Source organism: Bos grunniens, chromosome X, assembly GCF_055505025.1.
Source record: "Bos grunniens cultivar Pamir isolate PY7600 chromosome X, Bosgru_T2T1.0, whole genome shotgun sequence".
NCBI lineage: Eukaryota > Metazoa > Chordata > Mammalia > Artiodactyla > Bovidae > Bos > Bos grunniens.
In genome coordinates this window covers 66,442,357-66,457,284 of record NC_141194.1, presented here as the reverse complement: position 1 = coordinate 66,457,284, position 14,928 = coordinate 66,442,357, and the positions used below count along the sequence as shown (strand labels likewise).

Genomic DNA, 14,928 nt, shown 5'->3' with positions numbered 1-14,928 from the left:
AAATCACAAGGAAGCAAAATTACCCTGCAAACCAGTAACTCCGGGCTCTTCCCAGGAGGCCTCCTTTGAGCTCTGCCTTGAATTATGTGAGGCATTATTAATTCCCAAATCTTGAGATTCAAAGTGATGAAATGAAGAGCTCAAGGTCACCCAGCTACTGAGGCACCAGGCCAGGCTGGTAACTCACATCAGGAGCCTAAACTCCTAACAACCACGCCCTGCCACTCCACCCGTCCTGCCTCCAGACGTAGGGAAGGCCTCCACACTGCGCCCACCTCTTAGTCCAGGTCCTACCCAGAATGTGTCAAAGACTGACACATTCCCACCTCCTCTGACCACCCTGGCCCATTGCTCTCTGTTCCCAGGTGTCTGCCCTTGGGTGCAGGGACCTCAGTTTCTCCCTCACCCAGAAGCACACCAAGTACAGGGATGTTGGTTCTGGATATATGTGACCTGCCCCAGCTGAGCCTCACCCACAGTCATTTGGAAGGTGCTCCCCACAGGGCAGCTGACTGACTGACTGCCTGCCTGAGTTGAAGGGCCTTCTGGAGGGTGAGTGGGCTGGATGTACAGGCGAGGCTTTGAGGGGACATCCCGGATCCCAGGCTGGAGCAGCCATCAGATATACTCCACAGTGATAGGGAGTCTCTCTTGCCTGCAGAGAAGGAAAGGGATTGTCTAGGGAGCAGCCTGGACTTGGGCATCAAGAAGACAGACGCCTCTGGCCTCACTCCTCCCTCCCATAGGTCATTTACCCTCGAGACCTCAGGAAGTCTTCATGTGTGCAGAGAATACACTCCAGAGATTCGCCTGGGCTGCCCTGCAGTTGCAGGAAGCCTCTCAGTCTGGAGTCATGAAACTGGCTCTTGCCAGAGAGCCCTGGTCACAGGTCTGGGTCTCTGCTCTTTCTCTACGCTGCTCCATGACCCTGGGCGGGCTACTTCCTCCCTGGAGGTCTGAGCTTCCTCATCTATACAATGAGGGGGCTGTACCCGTCCATCTCCAGGGGCCCATTAGCTTCCATGTTTCTGTGATCTCCAGGAAAGGGAGACCCACAACATTCCTCAGTAAATGATTGCTGGTTTTAATTATGTTTACAGTCAAGAGGGTCTTCCTGCCTGTGTCCTACTGTCTCTGAACCTCATTTGTCTGGCCGAGGTCTGGATCGAGCTAAGCTTCTTGATTGACCCAGAAGTACCTGGGCAGTGACAGCCATTTCCTTCACAACTCGGTCTCAATGGTAGGAGAGTGAGCTCTAGAACCCTCAAGGCCCTGCTCCCAATCCCTGAGGTATTCAGGAAGCAGCAGTGTTCAGACATCATGGAGATGAGCAATTGTGGCACCAAGTGGCTCCTTGCCCTTAATGTAGCCCAACATCCTCACTTTCCAGATAAGGAAACAGGGACTTGTCCAAGGCCACACAGAGCAGGGACAGGGAGGAGCATGGGGTCGGAAAGAGCTGGGGACCTCCTCAGGAGGGATCTTTCTTGGGCAGGGTGGCTGATGGTGAAGTGGAGAGCCAGCCCCCTAAGGAGCAGAGTTGTGGCATGAACTAAAACCAGTTTATGACACCCACCCTCAGGAAGCTCCTGGGTTCTCTTGGGCAAATACAGGACACACTCACATGCACACATGCATGCGTGCACACCACATAAGTCATAAAGAGGTCATAAGCACCTCACTCTCCCAAGTGCCTGAGCTGGGACTCTAACTTGACTACCCACCAGGAGCCACTGAGTATCCTAGCTACTTCTTTTATTCAACAAATAGTGACCCGAGTGACTGGGAACTGAACAGTGAACAAGTGGGATGTGGTCCTGCCCTCTCAGAGCTTGCAGCCTAGCCAGGTGGGCAGGTGCTCCAGTCCACCTCAGGGGCTCAGGGACCATCCTGTGCTGCAGTCCTTTCCCGGCTGCCTGTGCCCATTTCTGGAACAGTCAATTCTGGTTGATTGGGAAGGTAGCCTTGGGGAGGCTTGGTCTCCTCTCTTCAGGCCAGGCAGACATGGTCAAGGCTGCAGATGACCCTCTGGAACATTTTGTCATGTCAGTGATAACCGCGCAACTTCTGGGGCTTGGAGAAGAGGTGAGGCTCCCCTTCATCAGACCAGGGGTTCTCAAAGTAGTGGCCTGGGACCCCCAAGCTCACTGTTGAGCCTTCAGTGACTCTTCTGAGTAGAAGTTGCATATTAGCAGGGTGCCCTTCCCCTTGCTGGCTTTTGTGACACCAAGTGTGGGTTGCAAGGCCTCCAAGAATGGCAATAGTTCAACTGTTCTGAAAAAAGTTTCCTTCCCAGTTCCCTACCCCTTACCCCTTTCAGAGGGCCGAGATATTTCCTTCTTCAAACCTGTGTTTGTGGTTTAGCTTCCATCGACCTTGACAATTGACATGATGGGTAGGAAACAAGGCTGCCCCTTTTCTCCATCCCTGCTGCTCTTCTCCTATGTATGTGGGAGTGTGTGTGTGGGGGGAGGGGGTGGGGGGGTTGGTGGGGGGGAAGTGACACAGGAAAGAAGAGGGGAAAATATGGGAAAATGTCCTGTGGATTCTTTACTTACTGAGCCCAGGGACACACGGAGATGTTTAAGTGAAACTTTCAGGAAAAAAAAATAAGAAAACACCTTATTTTACCTGTTTGACTTCCAAGTCTTCTGGTTTCCAGGCTGTTTCATAAGTACTGAGGTACTGAGAAGCTGTATGTGTTCTGGAAACAAGAGGAAGGGCCCTCAGGTCCCTGGCCCACTCCCACAGACTCTGTCCATATGGTCTGTCTTTGCCACTGACCCTGGTGTGGGGCCTGTGCCCGTGGAAAACAATGATCCCTGTGGGTCTTCAGTCCTTTGGGGGGCCACACCTCCCCTCTGGCCCCCATGCTGTGCCCCACCCCTGTCAGACTTTGGAATAAGAGAGGAAGCATAGGTGTGGTGGCATCTAGCCCTTTATTTCTCAGAGCTGCAAACTGAGACCCAGGGAACACAGGGCACTTGCTGTTTGTATAGTGATCAGAAAGCTGAAAGTCTCTATTTTACTTAGTTATTGGTAATTTAAACCAGTGCTTTAAATTTTAAATATTCTGAAGTAAAATGCACAATCCTGATTAATCTGAAAACAACAATTATAAACATCAGTATATCAATAGAAACATCAGAACATCAATATAATTCTGAACCTGTACTTTATTTATTCTATTTCATTGATAGACAAATTCTAGAGTCATTTGCTCAGTGTCCCACAGTGATCATCTGCACAATGAAAGTCTTTGCTTAGTAATACCTAACCTTTGTAAATAGAATAACTGGATGTCATAATTTATATATGTTATCCCATTCTTATTATTGAAATTAAAATTTCATATGAAAATTGGCATGGTATAGATGAGATCTGAGATCCAGGGAACACAGGTAGCTCCTAATGAATTTAATGATAAGCTTAGATGTTTTTGAACAAGACAATATAATGCTAATCTTCCATCTATATATGTATATATATGTACATATATATATGCATTTATCTTTTTTTAAGGCCCTAAAAAGAGGCCTCTTTGAAGAAATGATCTTTGAGAAATCACTTAAAGTATGTGCAGGAATATGCTGTGTGATTATCTAGGGGAAAATATTCAGGTAGGAGGAATAATAAGTCTCTGAGATATATTTGAAAAATAGCAAGAAGACTGGTGTGCTTGTAATGAGGATGAGGTTGTTCAAATGTTGGGAGAATGATAGCAAAGAATTGGAGTGACAGAGTCAGGTTATATACAGCCTTGTCAGCTGTGATGAAAAACTTTGGCTTTTATTCAGTGAGGTGGGAGGCATTACATGATCAGGATACAAACAAAATTACATTTAGTCATTAAGTGAATCACTGTGGTAATTGTGCCAAGAATGGGCAGTTTGCAGGCAAGATCACAGTAATAAGACCACTCAGAATGTTATTATCATGAGAGTCTTATTGACATTCCCCTGCCATTAAACTTGGCAACTAACATTGCCTGATAATTTAACCCTCTTCATTTGTATTGCCATCAAAGGCAGTATTGGAACTTGGATTAGGCTCCAAGCCATGTGGTCTTGCCCTACATAACCTTTCATTGACATTGCCAATAAGGTGAGAAAAAGTGATGGAACAGGCAACATTGAAGACTGGCTCTGGAGGTTTAGGCATAACACTTTAAAAAAAAGGGAAGAGGGTAAATTTCAACAAAATACCTATAAAAAATAATGGTGATTTTTATTACTGTTTGCTGACAGATATTGGACTTGCTGATCAGTAACCATTTCTGGGGAACTACTATGGATAAATGATAATGTTAAAGGCTTTAAGAATTCATCTTTAGGAATTTGGACATCCTGGTCAAGAACAAAAAGGATTCTTTGACACCTCACTTCTCACAATTTAAATTTGGAAATGGGAAAGAGAAAAGAACAAAAGTTATGCATAGGTTTTGACTAATGTTGGGATTAGTGTATATTTTTTGCTTATAGAAAGAAAGCAGAATTTCTCTGTTGATAGTGACCAAGACTCTCTGACCAAACTTTAGTCAGGCTCTTCTGAGCACTCTTCACAACTAGGCCTTGAACTTTTCAAAGATAGACTTTTGTGTCCATCTTTGCATTACTCATTTTTAGCAAAAATCCTGCTAAAATGGATTAGCAAAGATTTCCACATTCAATATCTGATCACCCTCGATATCAGATTAAATTCTTCATCCCTCACCCTTGGCATCTGGCCACCCTGGCCTGCCTTCAGCAAGAATCCTATCAAGTCAGAATCCCCCCTCACTTCTGATGTTTCCTCTCAGTAATTTTCTACCCACTGAGCCCTACCTTGCTCCTTGGCTATAAATCTCTACTTGTCCTTGCTTTATTCAGACTTAAGCCCGATCTCTCCCTCCTGGTGCAAACCCCACTGCAGTAGTCCCTTGAAAAAATCATCATTACTATTCCTTAGTAAAGTGTCAGAACAATTTTTCTTTAACAACATGAAAAGGCAAAATGCACTAGACAATTAAGGAGATGCTTTTATTTATGCTATTGCAATACGGAGAATGTTCATTTCTGTGGAAGAATGTTTCAAAGAAATGGAAGAGGGCCTAAATTTATGGAGGCAGATAAACAAGGGAGCTATGGAGGAAATGTGAATAGCAAATTTTATTTAACTTGTGAAGAAAAATGGAGGAGAATATATGAGGAAAGGTTGGCCCTTTGTGGTTAGCCATTTCTCAGAACACAAAATGGTGAGGGGATTTCTAAATTGTGTCTGTGATTCCAGAGCACAAATCTCAAATAGAGTTAAACATTGTTACTAGTTTTATCCTATCATCTTGATTTAGGAAAATTATTTTCAGGCTGCATTATTGTCCAGAGTTTTTGAGATGATATTATGGAGTACACACATGCTAACATATGCACAAACATGTTTCTGGAAGAATAAACAAGAAACTATTATTAGTTCCTTTACCATTGAGGAGGAAACTGGGGAGCATGATGATGAAGGGAAACATTTCTTTCTTTATATCCTTATATTATGTGTGAATTTTCTGGCCATATGTATGTATTCGTTGTATTATTAAAAATGCTATCATTGGAAAAACAAATATAGATCAATGGAACAGGATAGAAAGCACCTATGGACACCTAATCTTTGACAAAGGAGGCAAGAATGGGGAAAAAACAGACAATGGGGTGAAAAGACCAAAAAAGGACAATAGGAAAAAGTATCTTCACTAAGTGGTGCTGGGAAAACTGGAACGCTACATGTAAAATAATGAAAGTAGAACACTTCCTAATACTGTTGCAGAAATGGGGACCCCTTCCAGGGCCCAAAACTGGGCTCTTGTCTAACACTCGGAAATGAATTGTCCAAGGAGACACGTGTGCTGACAAAGCAAGAGATTTTATTGGGAAAGGGTACCTAGGTGGAGAGCAGTAGGGTAAGGGAACCCAGGAGAACAGTTCTGCCACATGGCTCAAAGTCTCAGGTTTTATGGTGATAGGGTTAGTTTCTGAGTTGTCTTTAGCCAATCATTCTGACTAAGAGTCCTTCCTCGTGGTGCACGCCTTGATCAGCCAAGATGAATGCCAGAGAGAAGGATTCTGGGAGGTGGTCGGACATGTGGTGTCTCCTTTTGACCTTTCCTGAACTTCTGGTTGGTGGTGGCTTATTAGTTCCGTGTTTCTTACCAGGACCTCCTGTCATAAAACAACTCATGCAAATGGTTATTATGGTGCCTGGCCTGGGTGGCTTCAGTTAGTGTGCTTCCCCTAACAATACCATGCACAAAATTAAGCTCAAAATGAATTAAAGACCTAAGTGTAAAACCAGACACTATAAAACTCTTAGAGGAAAACATAGGCAGAACACTCTTTGACATAAACTGCAGCAAGATCCTTTTCTTTTTTTTTCTGACCCACTTCCCAGAGTAATGAAAGTAAAAACAAGAATAAACAAATGGGACCTAATTAGACTTAAAAGCTTTTCCACACCAAAGGAAACCATAAACAAGATGAAAAGACAACCCTCAGAATGGGGAAAATGTTTGCAAATGAAGCAACTGACAAAAGATTAATCTTCACAATATATAAGCAGCTAATGCAGCTCAGTATCAAAAAACACAAACAACCCAATAAAAAAATGGGCAGAAGACCTGAATAAATATTTCTCCAAAGAACACATACAGATGGTCAACAAACACATGAAAAGATGTTCAATATCACTCATTATTAGATAAATTTAATCAAAACTACAGTGAGGTATCACCTCTCACCAGTCAGAATGGCCATCATCAAGAAAACTACAAGCAGTAAAACTCTGGAGAGGGTGTGGAGAAAAGGGAACCCTCTTACACTGTTGGTAGGAATGTAAGTTGATACAACCACTATGGAGAAGAGTATGGAGGTTCCTTAGAAAAACTAAAAATAAAATTACCATATGACCCAGCAATCCCACTACTGGGCATAGATCCTATTGTTGATGTTCAGTCACCTAATCATGTCTGACTCTTTGAGACCCCATGGATTGCAGCACACCAGGCCTCCCTGTCCCTCACCATCTCCCAAAGTTTGCCCAAATTCATGTCCATAGCATCGCTGATGCCATCTAGCCATCTCATCCTCTGATGCCCTCTTCTTCTGCCCTCAATCTTTCCTAGTATTGGGGACTTTTCCAATGAGCTGGCTGTTAACATCAGACAACCAGGATACTGCAGTTTCAGCTTCAGCATTAGTCCTTCTGTTGCAGGAAGGAGGACCCCTCCCAGGGCCCGAAACTGGGCTCTTGTCTAACACTCGGAAATGAATTGTCCAAGGAGACACATGTGCTGACAATGCAAGAGATTTTTTTGGGAAAGAGCATGTAGGCGGAGAGCAGCAGGGTAAGGGAACCCAGGAGAACAGTTCTGCTACATGGCTCAAAGTCTCAGGTTTTATGGTGATGGGGTTAGTTTCTGAGTTGTCTTTTGCCAATCATTCTGACTCAAGAATCCTTCCTGGTGGTGCACGCCTTGTTCAGCCAAGATGAATGCAAGAGAGAAGGATTCTGGGAGGTGGTCGGACATGTGGTGTCTCATTTTGACCTTTCCTGAACTCTTCCGGTTGGTGAAGGCTTATTAGTTCCATGTTCCTTACCAGGACCTCCTGTCGTAGAACAACTCATGCAAATGGTTACTATGGTGCCTGGCCAGGGTGGGCAGTTTCAATCAGTGTGTTCCCCTAACACTTCCAACGAATATTCAGGGTTGATTTCCCTTAAGATTGACTGGTTTGATCTCCTTGCTGTCCAAGGGACTCTAAGGAGTCTTCTTCAGCACCACAGTTTAAAGGCATCAATTCTTTGGTGCTCTGCCTTCTTTACAGTCCAGCTCTCACAACCGTACATGACCAATGGGAAGACCACAGCCTTGACTATACAGACTTTTGTCAGCAGAATATGCCTCTGCTTTTCAACACTGTGTTGAATTGAGAGAGTAACATTGACATATATGCACTACCATATGTAAAATAGATAGCTAATGGGAAGCTACTGAATAGCACAGGGAGCTCAGCTCAGTGCTCTGTGATGGCCTAAAAGGTGGGGATGGGGAGTGGGTTGTATGTATACATGTAGCTGATTCACTTTGTTCTACAACAGAAACTAACACGTTGTAAAGCAATTATACACTAATTAAAAAAATACTGTCAGACGTTTATCTGGCCAGTGAATTTTAGGTCTTTTATTTCTTCTTTATATTTTTCTGCTTTTCAAACCTAATAATCTTTTAAAGAGTGATATGGAAAAATTTTTACTGCAAGTTTGATCTATTAAAAGCAGCCCCAAGGGGGAAAGAGATGCCAGGAGGAATTATATGGATTGTCCTAGGGGTTGGTCCCTGGATGCATTTTTCTCCTATTGCCTAGGTGAAAGGGCAAAAAGTTAATTAATAAAGCATCAAGGTTCTCAATCTCTTCTCTTCTCTCCTTCAAGGAAGTAAAGAGATGTAGTCTTTCCAGTTTAGCAGCCCCCACCAGGAGACCAATTCAGTACCTGGTGAGTTCTGGAGCTTTTGTGATACAGAAATAGATAGTGAACTGAGGAAGACAATGTCTCAAAGGTGGGCCAAGAAGAGGAAGTATGTAAAGAGAAGAAGCTAAACTAATCTACATAATAAAGAAAGGAAAGATATTCAGCAGAAAGAGAGGGAAAAGAGTATTTGAAGGCATTTTTGCAAATGAGCAGCTCCAGAGATATTAGGGTGGGAGGTGTAAGAAAACTGAAAGATAAAATAGGATATAAACAAGTATTGTTGGTATAAACTGGATTCCATTCTATATTCCAAAAGGGACATAAGATAAAAATGGAAATATTTTAAAATTATTTAAGCTGTTCTGAACATACGTCTTTGAGTATAACTCCTTGCAGCAATTGGACCACATGGGTCCAGTATTCATATTGGTTACCTTCTGGAGGCTTTTCCATGATAATAGAACAATGAAGTTAACTTCAACTCTGCTGCTGCTGCTGCTGCTAAGTCGCTTCAGTCGTGTCCGACCCGACTCTGTGCGACCCCATAGACGGCAGCCCACCAGGCTCCCCCGTCCCTGGGATTCTCCAGGCAAGAACACTAGAGTGGGTTGCCATTTCCTTTTCCAATGCATGAAAGTGAAAAGCGAAAGTGAAGTCGCTCAGTCATGTCCGACTCTTAGCGACCCCATGGACTGCAGCCCACAAGGCTCCTCCGTCCATGGGATTTTCCAGGCAAGAGTACTGGAGTGGGGTGAACTTCAACTCTATCCAAATCTAAATATGCCTTAGGTCTGAGCCCTGGCATCCATATTGTTAGAAAAATCATGCAAAAAAATTTAGATAAACTCAGCATAAGTAGTAATGGTGCTTGAAATATTCTCCCAAGTGGAAAGAGATATGAGAGAGAGTTGAATTCTTTCCCTTAGAGTCACTGGGTGAAGTGACCTTCAAGAGGGAGGGCTTCAAATAGCAAGTTGGAACTGTTGCTGAGCAATATCTAAATAAGATCCCAAGGAAAGGTGGCCCACATAAGGCTGTGTGTACACATGTGTTGTCTAACACAATGTATCTTTACCTTTTGTCTTTAAAAAATGTAAAACTTCTAAGTTTTCTTGTAAATGTTAATGTAATATAAATATGAAACTTTTAAGTTTTCTGTAGAAAAATTGCAATAATAAAACAGGGAATTCCCGTATAACTTATCCTATTATTATTGCTGTTTTAGTTATTATTATTAATAAACCATTTGAGGATAAATGATAGATGTCACGGTCTTTGCTTCTTAAATATTTAGTTACGATGCAAATGTTTAAAAGAAAGTTAAATTGCTTCTAGAGAGCGTGATCACTCACCTAGAGCCAGACATCCTGGAATGTAAAGTCAAGTGGGCCTTACAAAGCATCACTACGAACAAAGCCAGTGGAGGTGATGGAATTCCAGTTGAGCTATTCCAAATCCTGAAAGATGATGCTGTGAAAGTGCTGCACTCAATATGCCAGCAAATTTGGAAAACCCAGCAGTGGCCACAGGACTCAAAAAGGTCAGTTTTCATTCCAATCCCAAAGAAAGACAATGCCAAACAATGCTCAAACTACCATACAATTGCACTCATCTCACACGCTAGTAAAGTAATGCTTAAAATTCTCCAAGCCAGGCTTCAGCAATACATGAACCGTGAACTTCCAGATGTTCAAGCTGGTTTTACAAAAGGCAGAAGAACCAGAGATCAAATTGCCAACATACACTGATCATCGAAAAAGCAAGAGTGTTCCAGAAACACATCTATTTCTGCTTTATTGACTATGCCAAAGCCTTTGACTGTGTGGATCACAAGAAACTGTGGAAAATTCTGAAAGAGATGGGAATACCAGACCATCTGACCTGCCTCTTGAGAAACGTATATGCAGGTCAGGAAGCAACAGTTAGAACTGGACATGGAATGACAGACTGGTTCCAAATAGGAAAAGGAGTACATCAAGGCTGTATATTGTCACCCTGCGTATTTGACTTATATGCAGAGTACATCATGAGAAACGCTGGGCTGGATGAAGCACAAGCTGGAAGCAAGATTGCCGGAAGAAATATCAATAATCTCAGATATGCAGATGACACCACCCTTATGGCAGAAAGTGAAGAAGAACTAAAGAGCCTCTTAATGAAAGTGAAAGACAAGAGTGAAAAAGTTGGCTTAAAGCTCAACATTCAGAAAACTAAGATCATGGCATCCAGTCCCATCACTTCATGGCAAATAGATGGGGAAACAGTGGAAAGAGTAGCTGACTTTATTTTTCTGGGCTTCAAAATCATTGCAGATGGTGACTGAAAGTGAAAGTGAAGTCACTCAGTCGTGTCCGATTCTTTGCGACCCCATAGACTGTAGCCTACCAGGCTCCTCTGTCCATGGGATTTTCCAGGCAATAGTACTGGAGTGGATTGCCATTTCCTTCGCAGCCATGAAATTAAAAGATGCTTACTCCTTAAAAGGAAAGTTATGACCAACCTAGACAGCATATTAAAAAGCAGAGACATTACTTTGTCAACAAAGGTCCGTCTAGTCAAGGCTATGGTTTTTCCAGTGGTCATGTATGGATGTGAGAGTGGGACTATAAAGAAAGCTGAGAGCCAAAGAATTGATGCTTTTGAACTGTGGTGTTGGAGAAGACCCTTGAGAGTCCCTTAGACTGCAAGGAGATCCAACCAGTCCATTCTAAAGGAGATCAGTCCTGGGTGTTCATTGGAAGGACTGATTTTGAAGCTGAAACTCCAATACTTTGGCCACCTGATGTGAAGAGCTGAGTCATTTGAAAAGACCCTGATACTGGGAAAGACTGAGGGCAGGAGGAGAGGAGGATGACAGAGGATGAGATGGTTGGATGGCATCACTGACTCAATGGACATGGGTTTGGGTGGGCTCCAGGAGTTGGTGATGGGCAGGGAGGTCTGGCGTGCTGCCATTCATGGGCTCACAAAGAGTCAGATACAACTGAGTGACTGAACTGAACTGAGAGAGGTAAGGCATACACATAAGCATTTTAGTAGAGGTAGGAAGACCCTCAGAGAAGGCAATGGCACCCCACTCCAGTACTCTTGCCTGGAAAATCCAATGGACAGAGGAGCCTGGTGGGCTGTAGTCCATGGGGTCGCTAAGAGTCGGACACGACTGAGGGACTTCACTTTCACTTTCACTTTTCACTTTCATGCATTGGAGAAGGAAATGGCAACCCACTCCAGTGTTCTTGCCTGGAGAATCCCAGGGACGGGGGAGCCTGGTGGGCTGCCGTCTATGGGATCACACAGAGTCAGACATGACTGAAGCGACTTAGCAGCAGCAGGAAGACCCTAGTGTTGCAGGAAGGAGGACCCCTCCCAGGGCCCAAAACAGGGCTCTTGTCTAACACTAGGAAGTCAATTGTCCAAAGAGACTCATGTGCTGACAAAGCAAGAGATTTTACTGGAAAAGGACACCCGGGTGGAGAGCAGTAGGGTTAGGGAACCCAGGAGAACAGCTCTGCCACATGGCTTCCAGTCCCAGGTTTTATGGTAATGGGGTTAGTTTCCGGGTTGTCTTTAGCCAATCATTCTGACTCAGAGTCCTCCCTGTTGGTGTATGCCTTGTTCAGCAAGATGGATGCCAGAGAGAAGGATTCTGGGAGGTGGTCGGACATGTGGTGTCTCCTTTTGACCTTTCCTGAACTCTTCTGGTTGGTGGTAGCTTATTAGTTCCATGTTCCTTACCAGGACCTCCTGTCATAAAACAACTCATGCAAATGGTTACTATGGTGCCTGGCCAGGGTGGGTGGTTTCAGTTAGTGTGCTTCCCCTAACAACTCCCCCCAGAGACTTCATACTCAAGATACCTCTTGGGAATTGGGACGGAGGTCTCCTTCTTCTGTGACTTCTTCCTGCTGTGCATGGTCATAGGCCTGCCTAGCAGAGCAGAAGTCTTTCTCTACCTGATCTAAGTCAAGGTATTTTTTTTTTTTTTTTTTTTTGCCTGAAACCAGCATTAACCCTTGTAATAACAGCAATTTAGTTTGAAACTGTTGGCTCCTCTCAGAGATGAAATAGACAGGGGCCAAGCAGGAAACCTAACAGGATGGTCATCACTGTTCCCCAGAAACAGAAGGCAACATTTGGGGTGAGGGCTGCAGGGTTTGTGACTTTTTTTGATTGGTTGGTGGTGAGGCAACAGAGCTGTGCTCCATGAATCTTGTGTTCAGTCTGAAGTTACCATTCTCCACCTGGGTGGGGGCCCCAGTTCTATAGAAGAACTCAAAGACATTGTTTTTTTGTTTGTTTGTTTTTGAGTAGGAACCAGGAGCCTGTCTGAAGGCTGTACCACCATTTGATTGTTTCTCCTCTGTTTCTGTATCCCCTCCCTTCCCCGATTAGCAATTATTTGAATCCACCTTTTGGAACTCAGGGAAGGTCAAGAAGGCTGAATGAAGCCTATATCTTACAGACAAGAAATGGAGAACACAGAGCAGATTTGTACTCCAGAGCCCCACAGAGTCTTGCTCAGTTTTAATTTAGGGAACTGGGCATGACTGTGATAACTTCCTGTCAAAATATGGCATAGGACTGCCTCAGCTTAGAGAATAGACACTGAATTGGAAGTATTCCTGAGTTCCAAGTCCTAGATCTGAGCCTTGTATAATTAAAATCTCAATCCCTTGGTCTGCCATTTTGGTGTAACAGACCCAATTAGAAGTAGCTGGAGGAGTGATAACTGGAATTTTAATAGACAAAATAAATCTCATTTCTTTTTAGAAGAATAGGCCTGAAACCCAGTCTGGACCTGGCACTTCGGGGAGACTTGTAGCCAGGTAGCCAGTTGCCTAGTTTTATAAAAAGTAAGGTTGAAGTTAGTAGCTTCTAACAGACATTGTTTTGAGAATGGTGGCATCCAGGCCTAACACGACTCAGAAAACTCAAGTGTTTAGCAATACAAGGTCTAGTCTGAAATTACACCCATAGTATCACCTAATTATTTCTCAGGATGTCTGAACCATAGCTACTCTATTTTGACTGTAAAATTTTCTGTAAATTTTCTGTAAATTAACTGTAAAATTTTCCTTAATAGCCAAAGCAGATGTCACCATTAATGATGTCAGTGCTTTTCTAGGTATGAGAAGATGCAAGAATTGGGACTCATAAAATCTTTTCCTGAAAAGATCTAACTATCTGAAGGCCTGTTCTGCCAGTTTTTCCCAGAGTACAGAGTGCCTCATTCCTGATTTTCATCCTGAACTCCTTTCAGGAGAGTTGAAGGTCAGCAGTTGCAGTGGCCATGATTTAATCTTTGTAGACGTAGATGGCAAGTGTCAGTTTTCAGTTGGTAGAGCCCCTTTTTGCTCATAAACTTAACCATGATATTGAGGGAGGCATTTCATGACCATTTTATCCCATGGTGCTGAGAATGTCCATTCTCAGGTTTGGCAAAGATTTTGTTGACAGGCCACTCAATGTGCTGTTACTGGACTAGGCCATAAAACAGTAACCAAAATTCTCTGGATCACCTGTCTTACTAGCCTCTTGGTCCAGGAAAACATTCCCTCTTATTGCTTCTTCCCATATATAGAGTTACACTGTTACCATCATCCATCTCATATGGGAATACATATTATTTTATCAGAGGCCTCAGTCACACATTTGGCAATGTAAGAAACAGCAATTTTATAGGACAGGTGAAATACGAATAACACAGCCAGCAGTATTAGTAAAGTCACAAGTAAGACTTAAGAGCTTCCGTTGGATGTAGCCCAGTATATCCCAGGTCATCTGACTTAGTCTACTCTGTACAAATCTTTATCTTCCAGGGAAATTATATATTGGCACTGTCTATAAGGCACATAGCCCAGTTTTCTAGTGTTATTAGACTGATTATCCTTAGTATGATTTAATTGTTTCCAACATAGAGGAGACTTTAAACCTAAATTACCATAGCCTGGTGTTATCTATATAAATCCATCCCATAATTGTGGGAGATTTTTTTCCTTTGCTGAAACTTTGCTTGTTGCTCTGATTGAGCTTGAGTAATAGAAGAAAACTCAAATTTATGGCCAGAGTCAGAGCAGGCATTATTAATTGGCCCGGTGAGGGAATCCCATCTAGTAATATCACTAGGGACCTGAATATGACTATAATTTTTTTTTTAAGTAAATTTTCTCAGGGCCAACCAGTTAGAACCTTGTAGTAGAGAAATTTACCAAGGTAACCCAGAACTAGACACAGGTAATTGGTCATAAATTCAACAATTGGATTGATTTCTAAAATTAGCATACAATCAGGCCTATGATAGAAAAGCATGTGATTTATATGCAAAGGTCTAAGAAGTCAAGAAAACATTATAAATGGTCATACGAATCAGGCTCAGGATCTTGGGCAAGCTGTCTGCCTCTGATGTCGTCGTCTTCTCATCCTGGTGTAGTG

The 14,928-nt window shown here is 43.1% G+C and overlaps 1 pseudogene; it reads left to right on the top strand.

The window, feature by feature from the left end:
* Positions 1–2,004: 2,004 nt before the first annotated feature.
* The window catches only part of LOC147340640 (neurabin-2-like), a 30,810-nt pseudogene continuing 17,886 nt past the window's right edge, over positions 2,005–14,928 (top strand).